The sequence below is a fragment of the Lemur catta genome, chromosome 4, assembly GCF_020740605.2.
Source record: "Lemur catta isolate mLemCat1 chromosome 4, mLemCat1.pri, whole genome shotgun sequence".
Taxonomy (NCBI): Eukaryota; Metazoa; Chordata; class Mammalia; order Primates; family Lemuridae; genus Lemur; species Lemur catta.
In genome coordinates this window covers 22,784,483-22,802,325 of record NC_059131.1, presented here as the reverse complement: position 1 = coordinate 22,802,325, position 17,843 = coordinate 22,784,483, and the positions used below count along the sequence as shown (strand labels likewise).

Here is a 17,843-nt window from a genome sequence, read left to right as displayed (position 1 = left end):
GGGTGCCAGGCTGGGTCTAGAACTCAGCTTCCTGACCTACGTGTGCTGGCTGGGAGGCGAAGTCTTGTTTCCCCTCCAGTCTTCAGTGTCTCTGCCTCAGGCCTGGGGGAAGGGGTTTGTTGTCTGCCTGGTTAGAACCTGGGAGCTCAGCTCCTTTCTGTGGGAAAGGCTTCTGTCTGCTCTGATTTGGAAACTTGGAACAGAGACTTTGTGAGCACCCAGAGTCTCCCACTAGCTATCCGGAGCCGATGCTCCTTCCTTGCCTGTTTTTTTATTTTTTTTTAGCGGGGGCAGCTCACTTTCCCTCTCATCTTTGGTCCCCTTCACCTCTTAGTGGACTGTCAACTATCTATAAGCCACTGATGTTTACATACAACATTTTCATTTAATCCTTAAAATCTGTGAGATAGGCAGTATTCTCCCCATCTTACAGGTGAGAAAACTGAGGCTTAAATAGTCTGACTCCAGGTCACATAAATAGTAAGTGGTGGAGCCAGTGTCAGAGCACAGGTCCTGAGAAAACTTAGGTTTACCTATTTTCCTTCCTTATTAGCAGCTTTCATGAAAGTTTACAGGGATGGAAGCTTAAAGCCATCGTCCACACTATCATTATTTTTAGATTGTCAGAGTCTATCATATTGCCATCGTGTTTCATGATCATTCCCACAACTATTTAGTTTTAATTTCATAATTAAATAGATTCAATGCTCTAACTGGTTCTTATACTCTGTTCTTGAGACTTTCATTTTGAACCATCTTTTCATTGACTGGATTTTATCATCTAGCAAATCCTTCAAAATGGACTCATAGGTGCTGTACTCCCTGAGCTCGGAGGGTGGAATGTGAGGCTCTCGCCGTCCATCCTTGAACACCCGGCAACAGGCTAAAATGCCATCATTGTCCTCTGACACTGGATGTTGCTGAGGGGAAGTTTGAGGTCAGCTGAGCATTTCCCCTTCTGTAGGTGACTTGTTCCTGCCTGGACGCTCGATGACTTCTTCCTTGAATTTCAAAGTGCAGTACGGAAACCAGGAAATGTCTTCATGTCAATCATTTTGTATCAGTTTTTCATGGAACTTGGCTTGTGATTTCAATATGCAGGTTCAGTTCTTTATTCATTTCAGGAGTTTTTTTTTTTTTTTTTTTTAAAGATGAACACTGTTCTGTCTCTGCTTCAGGTTCACCGGTGTTCTGATGTTGGATCACCTTTGCTAGTTCTATACATTTTTTCTCACCTCTTTGTCCAAGGTCCTGCTGTTGGTGGGGAGGCAGAGCCAGGGCTGGAACCCTTTAGTTGGTGTCAGTAATTAGATCTCCTGCTGTGTTTGCTCTGCTTCCTGGAGTTTCTACATTTATTTACTGGTTCTGTACAACTGTTTTGTGGTTCTCAATTTTGAAATTCTTTATTTCATTGCTTTGTTTCATCATCTAATCTTTTAGCTCTTAGTTTATTGAATTCATGTTCTTAAGCTGTCCTATACCATGAAGCATGTGTAGGTAATTTCCTTCTGTTCCTTAGGTTGTTTTCTTTCAGATCGGGGTTTTGCTTTATTTTTGTGTATGGTGGTGTTTTCGTATTTTTCATGCTATGCTCCTTTTGTTTGTTCCTTTTTGTTTTCTGCCCCTCCCTCCCCCACATGTTGGCATCATTGCCATGCAGTTTGTATTCATCCTTCCTGACTACTCACCCTGATGTAGGGTGAGGCCATTCTTGGCCCCCTTCTCACCATGTCTGAGCCTACTCATTTCCTCCCCAAGGCAAGGTTGGAGGGTGGGAGTTCTGCGTCTGTCCACTTCTCTGTAGCCTGAGGGCCTTGGCCCAGGGAGGGTGGGAAGGAGAGCTACCCTGAGGCTGTGAGCAGTCTGCATTAGGACCCCCCCCCACTCTCTGCCAGGTGCAGATTCCGAGAGAAAACCCACACTTGTGCCTCCAAGGCATATGCAGTTGGGGGGAAGAGGTCTAATAAACAGGTAATCATAGTTTAAGTGCCCTGAAATAAGAGGAAAGGACACATTTAGACTGCAGGGACCAGATTTGCTCAGCTTACTTCAAGAAATGGGGGTGGCAATTTAATGTAAGGCTACCGGTATGTGGGAACCAGGATTAAGCCAGAGGAGGTCCAAAGTCCAGGGCAGGACTTGCAGGCCACGGTAAGGAACTTGGCCTTTATTCTGTCAACGGAATCCAACTGTATCTTAGAAAAGTCACTCTAGCAGCAGTGTGAAAAATTAGATACAGGTCTAAAGACATAAATCCCCAGCACCTATCTGTTGGTCAGCTCTGCAAAGAGGACAAGGAAATACTTTCTCTACTGGGAACGGGGTCACCAAGGAGTAGAGAGCTTCCTGGGCAGGCTGCTGTGCCCCTTCTTTACCCCAGCCCGTTTCAAACACCTCCAGCCTCCAGGCAGCAGCCAGTGCTCGCCCAGCTCTTCCCCCAGTGCAGTGGACCTCTGGAGGTGCGTCCTGGGGCTGTGCATTGTGGCGGCCGGGCCAGGAAGGCACACCCAGAGAACACATCTCAAGGTTGTTGTTTCTTAAAGCACAAACAGAGCAGGGACCAATTACAGGGTCCTTCTGCACAGCATGGGATGGGCAGAAGCCAGCAGAGCCAGGGACCTGCTTTAGCCCCCTAAGGGGTAGCTGGGAAGTTGAGAAGGGTGTGTTTTATCATTGATTTCTTTGCTTCCAGGCAGGCCTGCCATGGAAGCTCACCTTTTCAGAGAGGCCCCCTCTCCTCTTGACTTGACAGCCAGGTGACACTACGAGCAGAATTTTGTGTCTGTGTCTGCAACTACATTTCTCTGGGAAGAAGGACCATGGCTTCCATCACATTGAAAAGGGGGCCCTGTCTCCTCAAATAGTTAAGAATGCTGGTTCTGTCTAAGCCCTACTTTTATAGGTGGGGGAACTAGCCAGAGACCCAACGAGCAGAAGCGGTTTATCCAAGGATACAAGGTAGTGAGAGCCAGATCTAAAACTCAGATCTCCTGGCACATTCTGGGACTCCTTACTGCCTTCCCAGTGAGATCACCTTCCTGCCCCGTAGACACATGGTGTTGTCTTCACTTTACTAACAAATAAAGTTGTAGCTACTATTTATTGTTAAGTGTGCATGACACAGTGCTCAGTGCTTTACTTATATTAATCCATTAGATCCATAAAATGGCATCACGATTTTACAGGATAGACAGCTTGCCCAAGGTGAGTCTCTCGCTGAAGGTCACAGAGACAGTAACTGGAGGAGAGACTGCAGAGCCAGCTCTCTCGGGTGTCCACTCTACCTGTCTTTCCCTCCCTCCCTTTTGCGCCCCTGTCTCAGTCTGGTTCATTCCTGAAGGTCAAGGCCAAGACCTGCCTCCTTCCTGAATGTCTCGCTGATGGGCCCAGCCCTTGCTGGTCTTTCTTTTCTGGATATCCAGGGCCGCTGAAGGTTCTTAGCAGGCAGATGGTCCTGGTTCCCTGTCCTGTCCATCCTTGCTGGCCACCTTTGGTCAGATGCAGAGTATCCCAGGCAGAGAGCCCTGCAGGCGTGAAGGCCTGGGATGGGAAATGCTGAAAGGCCAGTGTGGCTGGAGCCCAACGTGCTGAGAGATGCGGGAGGGGGTGGGCTGGAGAGTCTGCAGGCTCAGACCAGGCAGGGCCTTGAGGGCCGTGGTAGGGAGCGAGGATGTCATTCTGAGTGCAGCGGGAGCCACTGGAGGGCCTTTGAGCCAGAATGGGAGACGTGGGACCTGATGCTATTTTTAAGAAGATGACTGTGGAAAATGAATTGGAGGGGCCAGGATAGAAGAGTCAAGTGGGGCCTATCGCAGTGCTGCAGAGCAGTCAGCGGGGACGGGGCATGGCTGTGCAGATGGGAGAGGGAGGGTGGCTGGACGGACACTTTGGAGGCAGAATCCATAGGTGGTAGTGCTGGGCTAGCTGTGTGGGTGGGGTTCAGGTGATTGGGGTGAAGCTGAGGATGAGGGAGCAGGAAGTGTCAATGATGAGTCTCAGACTCCTGGCTTGCGCAGCTGTGGCTGGTGGTGCCATTTCCTCACCTGGCACAGCTGTAGGACGAACTGGTTGTGACGGGCAGACCAGGAGTTCCATTTGGAATCTCTCCAGGGCGAGCTGCTTGTGAGACACCCAAGAGGGCATGCCAAGTAGACATTGGTTTCATACAGATCTGGAGCTTAAAAAGAGATCTGGGATGGAAAAAAAATACATTTGGAATCCTCCACCTATAGAAGGTGTTAAAGCCACGGGAGTGGAAGAAGTCACCTACAGTGAGCATGTAATGAGAACAGAGGAGGGACCAGGGTTAAATCCACGAGCAAGTCCAGCATTAGAAGCCAGGGGAAGGAAGGAGCCAGCAGAGGAGGTGGAGGAGAGGCCAGAGGATGAGGAGGAGCACAGGAGAGAGGGGTCCTGAAGCCAAGAGACAAGAGCACTCAAAGTGGGGCTTCACCAGTGGGGGGGGACCTGGCTGAGAGGTCAGTGTAGATGAATGCACCAAATCGTGGCTCATTTAGTGATGGACGCCCCCAGTAGGTGCTCAATAAATGTGAGATCCTCTTTCTTGCCACTCTCTTTCTTCATTTGTTCTCTTATTTGCGGATATCCACGGGCCTTTTTCCTCAGAGTACAGTAAGAACTCAAGAAATAACAAATGAATGAATGCACAAAGTGAATGAATGAAGCGAATTGCAGGTCCAGCTGGTACTGGTGAGCCCCCAAGGTGAGGTGTAACTACCCTCCTCTTCCCTGCTGCACCCAGGGTATTGACTTTGTCCGAGGGCTAGGCCAGCTGCAAGCTTCCTGGGAACCTGTGGCCCCCGTCTAGCAGAGGGCCCCCGGGGAGCCACTTCTCATGCTCATCAGGCAGCCTGGCCTGAGCAGTGCCCGGCCATCCCTGGCCACCCGTGCAGGGAGCCGCCTCCCCCAGCAGGAAGCCAGAGTCCCTGTCGCCTTTCCTCCCAGAGTGGTGTCGACTGCACTGTAATCACACAATTATGATGCCATTAAAATGTCACATTTGAAGAAATCCATATAAACAGAGCATTAACAACCTCTTTAAAATTGTAATCTTTACCACTAATGACCTACTTTCCCTACGCACCCACCGCGCCTGGCTGCCTCTCTCCCCACCCTTGATTTGGGAGGCAGGCGGGAAGGTACCGTCCTCTTTTCTGCCTGGAAAGCCTTAATGTTTAATGCACGAGCCGGAAACAGCTGGGCCGGCAGTGGGGGGTGGAGGAGCCCAGCACGGAGCCACTCAGTGAGGGAGACACGAGTTCTGAAGGAAGGGGCCTCGGAGAGAACCTGGTCCTTGGGAAACTGAAGGGAGACGAGGGTGCTAAGAGGTCTGGGGTCGGGTTCGTCCCCTTGGCTTTGACGTCTTCTTCTTGGGAAGAAGAGATTGAACCTGAGATGTAACGCAGTTGAAGGCGGGAAATGCCCTGCCCAGAGGTTGTGGGCCAGAGAGCTGCATCTCTGCTTCTGCACCTTGAGGGTGAGGACACAGGTGGGCAGAGAGGCAAGGGGGTGACAGGGCTTTTGACAATGTTGACCTCATTTCCCAGAATGTGGCTCTGGAAAAGCTATTCAGATACTGAATTTTCTTTGTCCCCAGAATCTAATTTTAGTGCACTGAGGAAACAGATTACTTAAGGGAATCTTGTAGTGAGTACTTTTATAGAGTAAAACATAAACCAAAACAGCTCTGGCGAAGTGATTAATCTCTTCCCAATGTATCTCAATTGCAAATTCGGATTCCCATATAGGGCTGGATTTGATTAAAGTAAGAGCCTAATTCTGAAGAAGCAAGGAGAGGGCCACTGTGGATGAGAAGAAGTTGAATTAGAGTGGGGGAGGTGTTTTAAATGTCACCGTAGCACTTGACATCCCTCCAGCAGTTGGGGACGGACCTGCAGAAGGGATCGTGGCACCAGTGCTTTGATGAATGACAGGAATGTCTGGTGACAAGCACATCACTTGGGGAGCAATTACTCGTGCATCCTGAGGTGAGGGGAATGCCCCTGTGGGCCTTGTTTACAGAAGCAAGAGCATCATAAATCCCGTTCTGATAGTTCGTGTAAGATGCCCCGGGAGAGGCCCCTGCTGCACTGTGGAGACGGCTGGTGCTGAGGACAGGCTCATAGGATTTCTCCCAGTCGCTCAGCCCACTGCCATTAAAACTTGCCATGTCGCCCGTGGCACTAAATTTGGCCTTAGCTGAGGCAGACATCCCTCCCCATCCTGCTTTGGCAGGCATGACATCTCGGGACCTTGGGTCTGCTTTTGACACAAAAAGGGCCCCTTCCATTAAAATCCAGCCAGCAGCCCCCACAGAATCCCTGGAGACGAAGTCGTTTCAAAGTCGTTCCCTCCAACCCCACACCTACATATTCAGCCGCTGCCCTAGTTTTGAGGGAGCCAGAGGGTATCTGGATGTCAACTTATTTACAGAGCAGAGAGAAAATGTGCTAAGCTCTGGGCCCTCGCAGCACACATTATCTGAGAAGATCTCTCCTCCACCTCGGAGGCGAAGAAGAGAAGGGAACAAATTCTGCTCAGCTGAGATCTGGAAGCTTCTTGCTAATGTCACCTTTGGGGACTGAGTGGCAGGGCTTAGGGGACCCTTGACTCTGAAACTCTCTTTCTAGCCATATTCTAGTTTAGCACCTTTTGGCATGTGGATAAGGAAAGGTGTTTTTAGGGTAACCTTGACATAAAATGTACAACTGAGCTTCCGGCCATGCCTCCTCCCTCCTTTCTTTGTCTCTGGGCAGGCGCCAGGGTGGGGAGCCTCACTCCACCAACAGCCCCCTGCTGCGGCTGGGTCTGGTCAAGTGTGTGCATGGAGCCCACCTGCCTGGTCTAATCCCAGCACCTCCACTCACCTGCTGTGTGGCCTTGGCCAAGCCACTTTAGCTGCACAAAACTCAGTTTTCCCCTTCAGTAAAATGGGATGAATAAAAGCACCTGCCTGAGGTTTGCTCTGAGTATTGGATGGAGGATGTCTGTAGGATAGAGCCTGACATGCAGTAAACGCTACAATACTATTAGTTGCGGTAGTGGTTGTTCCGGGTGATTGTGTCCAGTGTGAGAATTCGTCACCTTTCCAAGCCAGTCCTTTTGCCTGGCTTCCCACGGCTCCCAGCTCGATTTCTCCCAAGGTCATGGCCTCAGAAGAACCTGGAGGGAGATTTGAGGAAGCTATAAACCTTGTTAAACACATTCCTTGTGACTGTAACTGTTGGACTGGCCATCCTGGCCCTTGGAGGCAAAGTCCTAGGCAGCTGCAGAAGTCCCTTTGAGGCTTAGTACAGAGGAGGAGGGGACCAGACGTCGAGGAGGTAGCCCTGAAGTCCAGGTTCCTCGGCCTGCTGGCAAGCTTGGGGTCTCAGGCAGTTCAGGCTTCTAATCCTGGGTCCCTCCCCAGAATCACAGCACAGCTTCCATGCTGGCCCCAGCCCCCACCTCCATGTGCAAAAGGAGGAAGTTAGCACAAAGCTCCATTTCTAGCCTGCAAAGCTGATAATAACCTTATGTATTATGCTTCCTAAAATAGTTTTTCTTGTCTTATCCTTTGCATGGCACTGCGCTTAAACCTGTGTTTGAGGTGGAGCTTTTGGGTAGCAGTGGCGATGACCAGTTCTCGCAGATGGGCGGTAAGGTGGATACTATCAGACACCCCATTTCTACCACAGGGAAGGAAGAAGCGGCTAAACAGAAATTGACTGACTGTAAATTGCGTTTTTCCTCCATTAGCATTCAGTCGCCAAAAGAAATAATAGTAACCACAGCCATGTTGACAATAATAATATGTTATGTATGCATTATGTTTTACCAAGCAATTTTTCACGTCTCATCTCATTTCTGAGATCTAATTCAGGCTGTGGAAATGGGTGGAGTGAGGATGATTATTGTCTTTGGGATGAAGAAGAAACTGACCATGAGGTTGAAAGGACGTGCTTAGCAGAGCCAAGCTCAGGGCTTTGCTTTCTGGAATTAGGGGGTCATCCTGGGCTGTGCCTGCCCTTCTTGGCCCACCTCCCCCTCCCCACACACACTCTGGCAGCTGCATTTCTGTCCTGGTGAAATTGCGTTGAAATCAACAAGGGGTCCTTTGAAGGAGAAAATAAGTCACAAAAGCATGATGTTTACTACGATCACTTTTCCTTTCCTTCGAGTCTTCCCTCTTTTCTTTGTATTCTCTTACTATCCCAGGAGTCACAAGTTGGTGGCCTGCGGGCCACATTCCACCCGTGGGCATGTTTCGTGTCTCCCAAAGGCAGGTTTAAAGCAGCGTAAGGGAGGCAGGGCTTGTGTGGTACCTATGAGCTGTCCGCTCTCGCTCACGTTTCTCTTTTCAGTGGCCCACGCCTGCTCACTCGTGACCTCTGCTAGATACATTGGTTCAGTAGGGCCCCCTGAAAATTGCTTGGCCCCATAGCTATTTCTTGTGGCTAAAGAGCTTCCTGATGATGCCTTAAGATATTTCCTGGCCCTGTACGGCAAGCTAAGGAGGGGAGAGAAGCCTGAGTGACAGGAAAGCTCTGTCACTGAGAAATTAAAGTCTTGTTTTCAGTGTCTTTTTTTTCTCCCTAGTGGTCTATGGTGGGGTGGACCTCCGACCATGAGGCCCCATCTCTGTCCTCTTAGAGGCCCCTCTGGTCTCATTTGGGCACCCCCACCCCTGGGAGATGCTGCAGCAGCCCTCCTGCAGGCCTGCCCCTGTCGGATGAGCTGACCCTGCACCAAGATGGCTCAACTGTGTGCACCAGAGACAGCATGTTTCTGCGTCCAGCTCCCTCCTGCTGGAGCCACTCCTGGCTTTTCTCCACCTATGTCCTGCCTCTCTCCTGGGCACCGGTTCCTCTTCTTAGTGCATGCTCTCCTCCAGCGGCAGCCTTCTGGTTACAGGCAAATTCGCCCTCTGGGCCACCACCCTGCAGCAAATCCTCTTTCTCCTGAGCCCGTGTGGATACCTGGCTCCCTTCCACCTTGCTCTCCAGCTCTCTGTGTGCCGGAGCTGGAAGACACAGAGACTTCTCCTGTCCCAGTGTCCAGCTTACTGTTCTGTCTCTGCACACAAACAGAAGGGAATGCAGGAATAAATGGTGTGAGTGGGGCCAGTCCTCATGTCCACCAGTAATTGGGGTGTGTTCTTCATGCATGTGACAAGTGATCCGAGATGCCTGTCTACACAGGAAGGCTTGGGGTTTAGTCTTTGGTGGTGGAATTTATGGGGTGTTGATAGGAAGGCAGCAGATACATCAGCACTCGAGCTCACGCATCCTGGCACGTGCCTGGGAGCCAGGCCCTCTTCCCCGTCTTGCTGACTTAGCTTTCCCTGGCACCTCCCTTTCGTGCTAATTAGTAAGCAAGTTCATCTTCATATAAGGTCCAAACTGTGTAAGTTTTTTTTTTTTTCCTATTCCAGAAACAAAAACTGGGCTTCTGTCCATTCGGTTAATCATATTATATTTCACAGTTGGAATTTTCAGGCAATTATAATAATTATTGGGACTTTTCTTCTTCTAGAAAGCTGGAAGCTTCCCGCAAAGTTGCAATCCGTGTGGTGTGCAGTTGAGATGTGGGGGCAGGGTGGGGAGCAGAGAGCTGGGCAGTGGCTGCCTTTGCTGTCAGAGCCTCAGTGAGACTCAGATTAAATGGAGAAAGAAGCCAGCATGGGGGGGTGCTCGGCTTGGGGTCCTGGCTGGCAGACCACCCAGGGGCCCAGAGACGCCAGAGTGGAGCAACTCCCGGCAGCCCCAGCACCTGGCTGCCGAGGGACGAAGCTGAGGAAGAACATGGGGAAAGGGACAGGATGAGGCAGACTACAAAAGTAAACTCATCCCTGTTGAATTCTATGCCCCTCATCCGATCTGACAACCCTCTCCCCCTCCGCGACACGTCCATTCTATCCATCAAACTATTTAAGGAGCTTCTTTCATGTAATTAATACTAACAATTACACTGCAACACAGAAGGAGCAATTGCTTAATTCTGAGGAAAATTTAAATTTATTACCAGCACCCGAGATAAAATGAATCCTTAGGAGGAGAGAAAACCCTGCAAAAGACAAATAAGAAGCCAAGTGGGATATTGACTTGATCCTTCTCCAGTGCAGGGTAATTTGGCTTCTAAAGTGAGTTAGATCATAATAAATTAAATTTAGATTTCTGCACATCAGTTAAATAACTCCCAAGACAGAATTCCAGTGAGAGGAAGAGGTGATAATACATGGAGGAAATATTAAAATGAAGATCTTATCTAATAATCCGTAATTGATGTGCTGTCCCCAGGTGAGCGAGGAGAGTTTCCAGCTCTTCCCTTTGTCGTGAGCCCAGGCGAGTGAAGGGCTGGCTGGCCCCTCCTGCTATGTCTGGGCTTGTCCTGCAGGTTGGGGTAGTTCTGTTAGGGACTCTCATCCTTGGTGCAGACCACCCCTGTCACTGTAGGCAGGACTTGTATTAGCATGTGGTCACCAGGGATCATGCTGTGATTCCTCCCTCTCCTGGCTGGCCCCTGGAAGCATAAGATCACTTCCTAGCTGGCTGGACAACAGGAGGATACAGGAGTGAGCAGATATTTGTGTTGTGTGACTAGCTGGCAGGGGGCAAAGTGGCCCTGTGGATGGATGGAACATTTGGTGATGTGGAAGGAACACAGTATCGGAGTGAAAAATCCTGGGTTAGAGTCTCGGTGGCGAACTCACTACGTATGTGATCTTGAGGAAGCTCCTTTGCTTTCTCTATAAACAATTCTCTCAGGGCTGTTTGTTATTGATTTCCAATTGTTATGCTTTGCATTTCTGAAAGTTCTGTTTGGCTCTTTTTAAAATCACCTGGGCTGGGTGTGGTGACTCAACACCTGTAATTCTAGCACTCTGGGAGGCTGAAGTAGGAGGATAGCTTGAGATCAGCAGTTTGAGACCAGCCTCAGCAAGAGCAAGACCCCCATCTTTACTAAAAATAGTAAGAAATTAGCTGGGCAACTAAAAATAGAAAAAATTAGCTGGGTGTGGTGGTGCCTGCCTGTAGTCCTAGCTACTTGGGAAGCTGAGGCTGGAGGGTCGCTTGAGCCCAGGAGTTTGAGGTTGCTGTGAGCTAGGCTGATGCCACGGCACTCTAGCCCCGGCAACAGAGAGACTCTGTCTCACAAATACATAAATAAATAAATAAATAAATAAATGAAATCTACCTGGACATTTTTGTTTGTCTTTTGGTTTTGGCTAACTTTTATTCCATATTTTAAACATTTTATCTATAGTTATGCTTTATTCTGTGTCTGGTCATTCATGTATTTGAAGTTTTCAGAGGGTCTAAATCTGTTATTTATAGTTTCCACTGATTCTTACTTATAGTAACTTGTTTCCTTGTGTATCTGGTAATTTGTTATTGCGATTTAATCTGAGGATGAAGTGGGGCTTCCTGTATCCCCACTTTGAATCTAGATCAAAGGACCAGCACACTCAGGGGTGCCTGTAGGGAGAGAAGGTGGAGCAGACCCCAAACCCACTTATCCAGAACAGCTGCTTGGATGATATAGGAGTCTGGCGTCTAGACAGCAGCCTGGTGTGTGCTTACTACATAGGGACAAGAGAATGGGACAACCTGCTCCGCCTGGACAGGGGACATGCAGACTAGAGGGGTGGCCACGGCTTTGCCACACAGGAGTCCTGCCCCCCAGCAAAACATGTGTGGCTCCCACCAGGGAGATTATTCTCCTCCCTTGGAGAGGAAGAAGGAAGGGATGAAAGAAACACTGCCAGTGTTTACAACACTCACAGCAGTGCCGGGGTGGGGTTGAAGTTGCTCTCCTGCGCTGGCTGTGCCGGGCTCCACACCATGTTTTATTTTCTTAGGCGAGAACTCTTCCATGGAAATATGATGAGGGCGAGGAGAGAAGGGCTCTTTCCTAAGAAAACTAAATGTAATGTAGAGCCTGGCGCATAGTAAGTGCCCAGTAAATGGCAGGCATTACCATAGGCGCAGCATTTTCACAGAAGAGCTTCTCTCCGTGAAACAGCGATGTAAAAGTTAGGCTGCATGGCGGGCAATGTCTCCCCTCGCGTAAGGCATGCATAAGAGGGTTTCCACAGTGTGTGGATTCCTTGATGAGCCCACCTGACTTCAGTTGGTCTAGAACAGCTCAACTCTTTGCCACATGTTTTATAATCCTCTGTGTTCGTTTCGCTGACTTGCAAGTCTCATATGATGGTACCAGGGGTTGGAAGACCTGGGAGACACAACAGCTGCCATTAAATATCTGAAGGACATGAAAGAGAAAGATTAGACTAGTACCAAACATCACGAGGCTAAAACACCAGAAGGGAGATATTACCAGGAGACAGATTCTTGTTTGATATAAGAAGGAAACATCTAGAAGTTACAGTCCTTCGAGGTTGGAGGGGCTCCTTGGGACCTCTGTGTCAGTGGCTGGACCCTGGAGGGATGCCCACTGGGCAGTGGGATGTCATGCTGGAGTTTCCAACACTGGGTGGAGGGAGGAATTATATCATCTTTAAGTACGTTATATCGTTTCTTCAATCCTGACCTTCTCTTGTGTTAGCCTGGCACGTTCCCGCCTTTCTGTAGGAGTCTACCTGCAGAGACCACCTTTTCTTGCCCTGGCTGTTGGGAACAAGCCCTGCTGCTGGGAGGAGGAGGGTTGCTCAGCAAGGAGAGAGATGAGCAGTTATGGTGACAGGGTGAAGACCTCCCCTGAAGGGGGAACAGCCCACAGCAAAGAAAGAAGCTGGCTGAGGAAAATGATGGAAAATGCATAGATAGTCTTTGAAGATGGCCCAAGATGATGTCAGTGAGGCTGTGATGAGGCTGGGAAAGAGCACAGGAGCTGGGGTTCACGCTGCCTGGGTTCAAATCCCGGCTCTAGCACTGACGAACGGGGTGACACTGGGCCCAGTACTTGTTTTCTCTGTGCCTCAATTTCCCCACTTATAAAATAATAATATGGGCATCTATTATTGTGAAGACTAAATGTCAATATTTATGACACATAGTAAGTACCTCTCACGGTGTTAGATGATTTATTATGGGGTAAGTGTGAGAAGTTCTATTAAGTGTCACACCGTTCAGGGTAGGATAGAAGATTTACTGAGGGGTAGAGAGTTTCTCATTTTAAAGGTGAAAAAGAAGAGAATCAGGACAATAAGAGAGAACAAATAGGATCAAACTGGGGAAAGAAGTGGGAGACAAACACCCGAGCGGAAAATAGAGTCAGGTTCAAACCCTAAGGGAAGGGAAGGCTACATCGTGATTTCAGAGCCAAATAATCAGCTTGAAATGAGAGTGAGAGAAACAGGCCCAGGAAGGAAGGAGGAAAGGAGATTTGAGATTTCTCCTGGAAGCATGGTGGGAGGAGAGAAATTAAGCAACTTAATGGATGTGCTATTGAGCCTTAGTTTTTGCTGCCAGATTATTTAAGCAATAGTCTTGGCCAGGGGTTTGGCAGCCTTAACGAGACAGCTTCTGTTTAAAAGATTATGTCTTAGTCTTTCTGTGTGCGGCTTATTTCACTTAGTATAATGTCCTCTAGATTCATCCATGCTGTCGTAAATGACAGAATTTCCTGCTTCTTTAAGGCCGAATAGTGATCTCACGTATATGTGGAATCTCAAATAGTCCAACTCAAAGAAGTAGCGAGTAGACTGTGGTTACCAGAGGCTGGGGGTGGGGGGCAGCTGGGGGGATGTTGGCCAAGGGGCACAAAGTTTCAGTTAGACAAAAAAATAACTATAATTAATAATAATATATTGTATATTTCAAAATCACTAAAGAGAGAATTTTGAATGTACTCCCCACAAAGAAATGATAAATATTTGGGAAGATCGATATGTTAATTAGCCTGATTTGATCATTCCACAGTGTACACATGTAACAAAACATCACATTGTACCCCACAAATAGAGACAATTATTATTTTTTAATTAAAAATGTAACTTAAAAATAAGATTATGTCTTTGTTTTCTATTTGTGGCATCACACCTATCTTTTGAAACACATTCCCTCTAGACTGAGTGAATTCTGGTCAGAAGGTGAAGTGGAGGCTTGCGTGGGGGCCACGGGCGCTGTGGGGGCTCCATGGGCACGGGCAGTTCTGGGGTGGGGCCCTGTGGGCACGCCTGAGTTTTTGTTTCTGAGGGGACTAGCACTTCTGGTGCTATGCAGGTGTGTGGAGGGGAAGGTGTGTCCGGAAGCCTTCCTGGATGGATGTTCACAAGAGCCGGGAAGCAGGGAACCCACAACACGGGTACAAGGTACTGGAGCGGCCCCGCGCAGAGGCAGGGAGGAGGCCAGGGTGCTGCGGTTGGGTGACCACGACACCCCACACTGTGTCCTCCCAGGCACTCTGGAAGCTGGATGTGGGGACTCACGGATTGAGGAGCTCGGGAGCCAACTCCCAATGTGACTGGAAATGCCCAGCAGAGCCAGTGCCCCTTTCAGAAGCCCCAGGAGCCCCACAGGCAGCTCCGTCCTTGGGACAGTAGGGACGAGCAGCTGGCCGTTGCATGCGTGCTCCGATCCCCCAGCCACGGGCTCTCTGTGGGTCCTCAAGGGGGATCTTCCTCTGCCCACTGACCCTCAGCTGGGGAGACACTCATTTCTGTCTGTGGCACTGGGGATTCTTTGGGAGGATTTAATCAGCATTTCATCACTTAACAGCTGGTGACCTTGGGCAAGCCACCTAACCTTTTCTAAGCTGTCCCTCTAGCAAAGATGGGGATTGTGCGAAGATTTTGTGACAATAGATGTGCAAGCTGCTTTGTAAAATAGAAAGTGCTATTCGAGTGTTAGTGTTCTCATTTTAAACTCACCTTCACCGTTACTTAAGATACTCAGAAATCACGCAGATAAGCCGAGCTCAGTATGGGCTGTTCCCTTCAGTGGGTCTCGTGCAGCAAACTGTGAACGAGCTCCATACACATGGCAGTCTGAGCGGGGAGCGGTCCCCTCCAGGGACACCCTCAACGGACTGTTCATAGCATTCCTCCTGCCAGCCAGGCTGCTGCTCTGGCTCTCTGGGGGCCCGAATTGCAGCTGAGTTCTCACAGCTGAGTTCTTGGTGCTACAAGAAAGCGGTGCCTTCCAGGGGGGCTAGGGGGTGCCCAGACGCCCCATAGGGTGGCGATAGCCAGGCTGAGCAAGCCACCAGCCTTGTGCCCTCTTGGCCCTGAGCCTCTGTTTGGAGTGAATAGAGAGTAGGGGGTTGGCATGAGGCCGAGAGGCTGGTGACATCCCCTCTCCCAGCCCCTGTGTGTCATCATGGGTTCCCGCCCCTCCACTTGGCACCCAGCAGGGCCCCAGTTTGGGAGTCCCTTCCCATCAGGTTAGATTACTGTGGTCCCTTCGCAACTGGCCTCCTGCAGTAGTTCTCTTCTCTCCACTCCATCCTACACGCGTGGCTAGAGATGTTTTCCCCATGATCTTCTTCGTACAGACTCAGCTGCGTTCTAGAGTTTTCTTGCATTTGTGCCCTCCTTGCAATCTACATTCCAGCCTCGCACTCCTGAGCTAGCCATTCCCCGCACAGATTTTCTTCCTCCAGGCCTTCCTGCCTGTGATGGTTAATTTGATGTGTCTCCTTGACTGGGCCACGGGGTGCCCAGACATTTGGTGAGACGGTATTTTGCTTTTGCCTGTGAGAGTGTTTCTGGATGAGATTAACACTTGGATTAGTAGCCTGAGTAAAGCAGATTGCCCTCCCCAGTGTGAGGGGCCCCATCCACCTCACTGAAGGCCTGAATAGAACAAAAGAGCTAAGATGGAACGTCACCTGCCTGACTGTGTTTGAGTGGGGACATTGTTTTTCTCCTGCTTTCAGACTCAAACAGAAGCATCGCCTTTTCTTGGTCTCCGTCGGGACCAGCACAGATCTTGGGGCTTGGCAGCTCTCATAATCGTGTGAGCCAGTTCCTTAGAATAAATCTCTTTCCATATAAACTTTTATATACTTTTGCAAAGTATACATATAAAAGTTTATATAGAAAAGTTAGGCGATTTTTTCCTTGTGGGAACGTCTTAGAGTGCACTCACACAAACCTAGATGGTCGAGCCTACGACACCCCTAGGCTGTATGGTGTGGTGTGGCCTAGTGCTCCCAGGCTGCACACCTGTGCAGCAGGTTCCTGGGCTGAGTACTGCAGGCAGTTGCAACACAGTGCTAAGTATTTGTGCATCTAAACATATCTACTACTCTGCCTTCTATCTGGCTTTTCAGTACACACTTATTTCCCATCTCTATCTTCCCTCAAGCAAAGTTAAGATCCCTACTCATCCTTCAAGATCTAACTCATGTGACACCTTATCCAAGAAGCTGTCCCCAGCTCCCCTCACTGCTCTGTGACAATGACCAGCATTGTCATCGAGCTTATGTAATTGAACTCACCTTGCGGTGTGTTACAGGCATCTCCACACGTGTCTGTCTGTGACATTGCAGCCCCCTCAAGGGCAGGGGCCTTCCGTCTCCGCAGCCCTCCTCCCCAGCTCCGAGCACTGGGCAGGCTCACCACTTACTGAGAAAACTGCAACGAATTAAATTGGAAACAAGCTAGTGGGAGACAGTTCCATGGCCCTTCCCACGACGATGGGATTTCAAGGTTGCCGTGGGGTGATGTTCCAACCAGAGGTGACAGCTATCAGGATGTGGCATTGCACCGCACAAGCTGGGGGTTTCACACCCCCACTCAAATTCCCCCTAGCGTGTTCTGTAGCAGCAGTATCACAGGACATTAATAAAATCAATTATTGGATAAAAATCTCTGGTCTCCAAAGCTTCATTTTGTGCTATTAGCAAGAGAATGCTGTTTCAAAAGGAGATAACAGAGAGAGGGGGAGATCAATTACTGGATAAGCTTGCGGCGGTGCCTGAGATGAATGTGCAGACGGGCGAGCCCCTCCTACCTGCCGTGGGGGCCAAGTGCCCGCACCGCTGTCTGCCGAGCCTCCCTGGGCCGTCCTGGTCAGGTTCCCGAGTGCAGGAAGTGCATTCTGCTCCGTGACGGGAGGGGCAGCTCTCAGCTCAGCTCTCTCGGTACCCAGGCAGCTTAAAGACACTTGCACAACCACTTGGGTCAGTAAAACATGAATGAGCATCTCATTGTCATGGATGATGTCAGCCCCGGCCCTCATGTTCCAGGTCAGAACTGGATCAGCATGTTCTTCCTAGAGACACAGCATCTTATGGTTTGGAGGAACCTGAAAGGTGTGAGCTCTTTTGGATACAGACTGGCTCTTCCCTAGGGTTGGGAGTATACTGGGAACATGTAGCGTGAATTGGGAAATGGCCACCAAATATAAGCATTGAGCTTGCCAAGGCCTTGAAGCCCACACCTTCTGCTGGCTATGTGGACAGTCTGTGGGCTGTGGAGCTGGGGTGGGTGGGGTGGATCGGGGCCGGGCAGGCTGGGCTCTGGCTGGGCGCATCCCCTCACCTCCTCTGCCGGAGGGCCCGGGAGACTGAGTTCTGCTTTGCGTGCTCTGCCACTTTCCACCTGTGCAGCCTCGTAATCTTTCTGGAACCTCATCCTCCCTACTCATCTCGGAGGGTTTGGTGAGGATGAAATGAGATCATGAATACAGAAACCGCCTTGCACGTTCTATAGTGCTGCCTCCATGTATGGCGAGGGTTATTACTCACTCCTCCATTGATGCTTCTAAAAATAATCTGATTCCTGGGTAGGAGGGAGACAGAACAGAAAGGGTGTCTGGGGGGTGGCACACCATGATAGATGGATCACTCTTTCCTGTTGCTGCCTTTCCTCCAGCGGAGGAGGAGAGAACGGCGGCAGTTGCTGCGTACCTACTCGGTGCCAGCCACCGGGCAAG

At 49.7% G+C, this 17,843-nt stretch overlaps 1 protein-coding gene across 3 annotated transcripts in view; it reads left to right on the top strand.

Moving 5' to 3' along the window:
* GALNT14 (polypeptide N-acetylgalactosaminyltransferase 14) overlaps positions 1-17,843 on the top strand; it is a 205,902-nt gene that overhangs the window by 109,871 nt on the left and 78,188 nt on the right. The gene's annotated exons all lie outside the window — the stretch shown is intronic.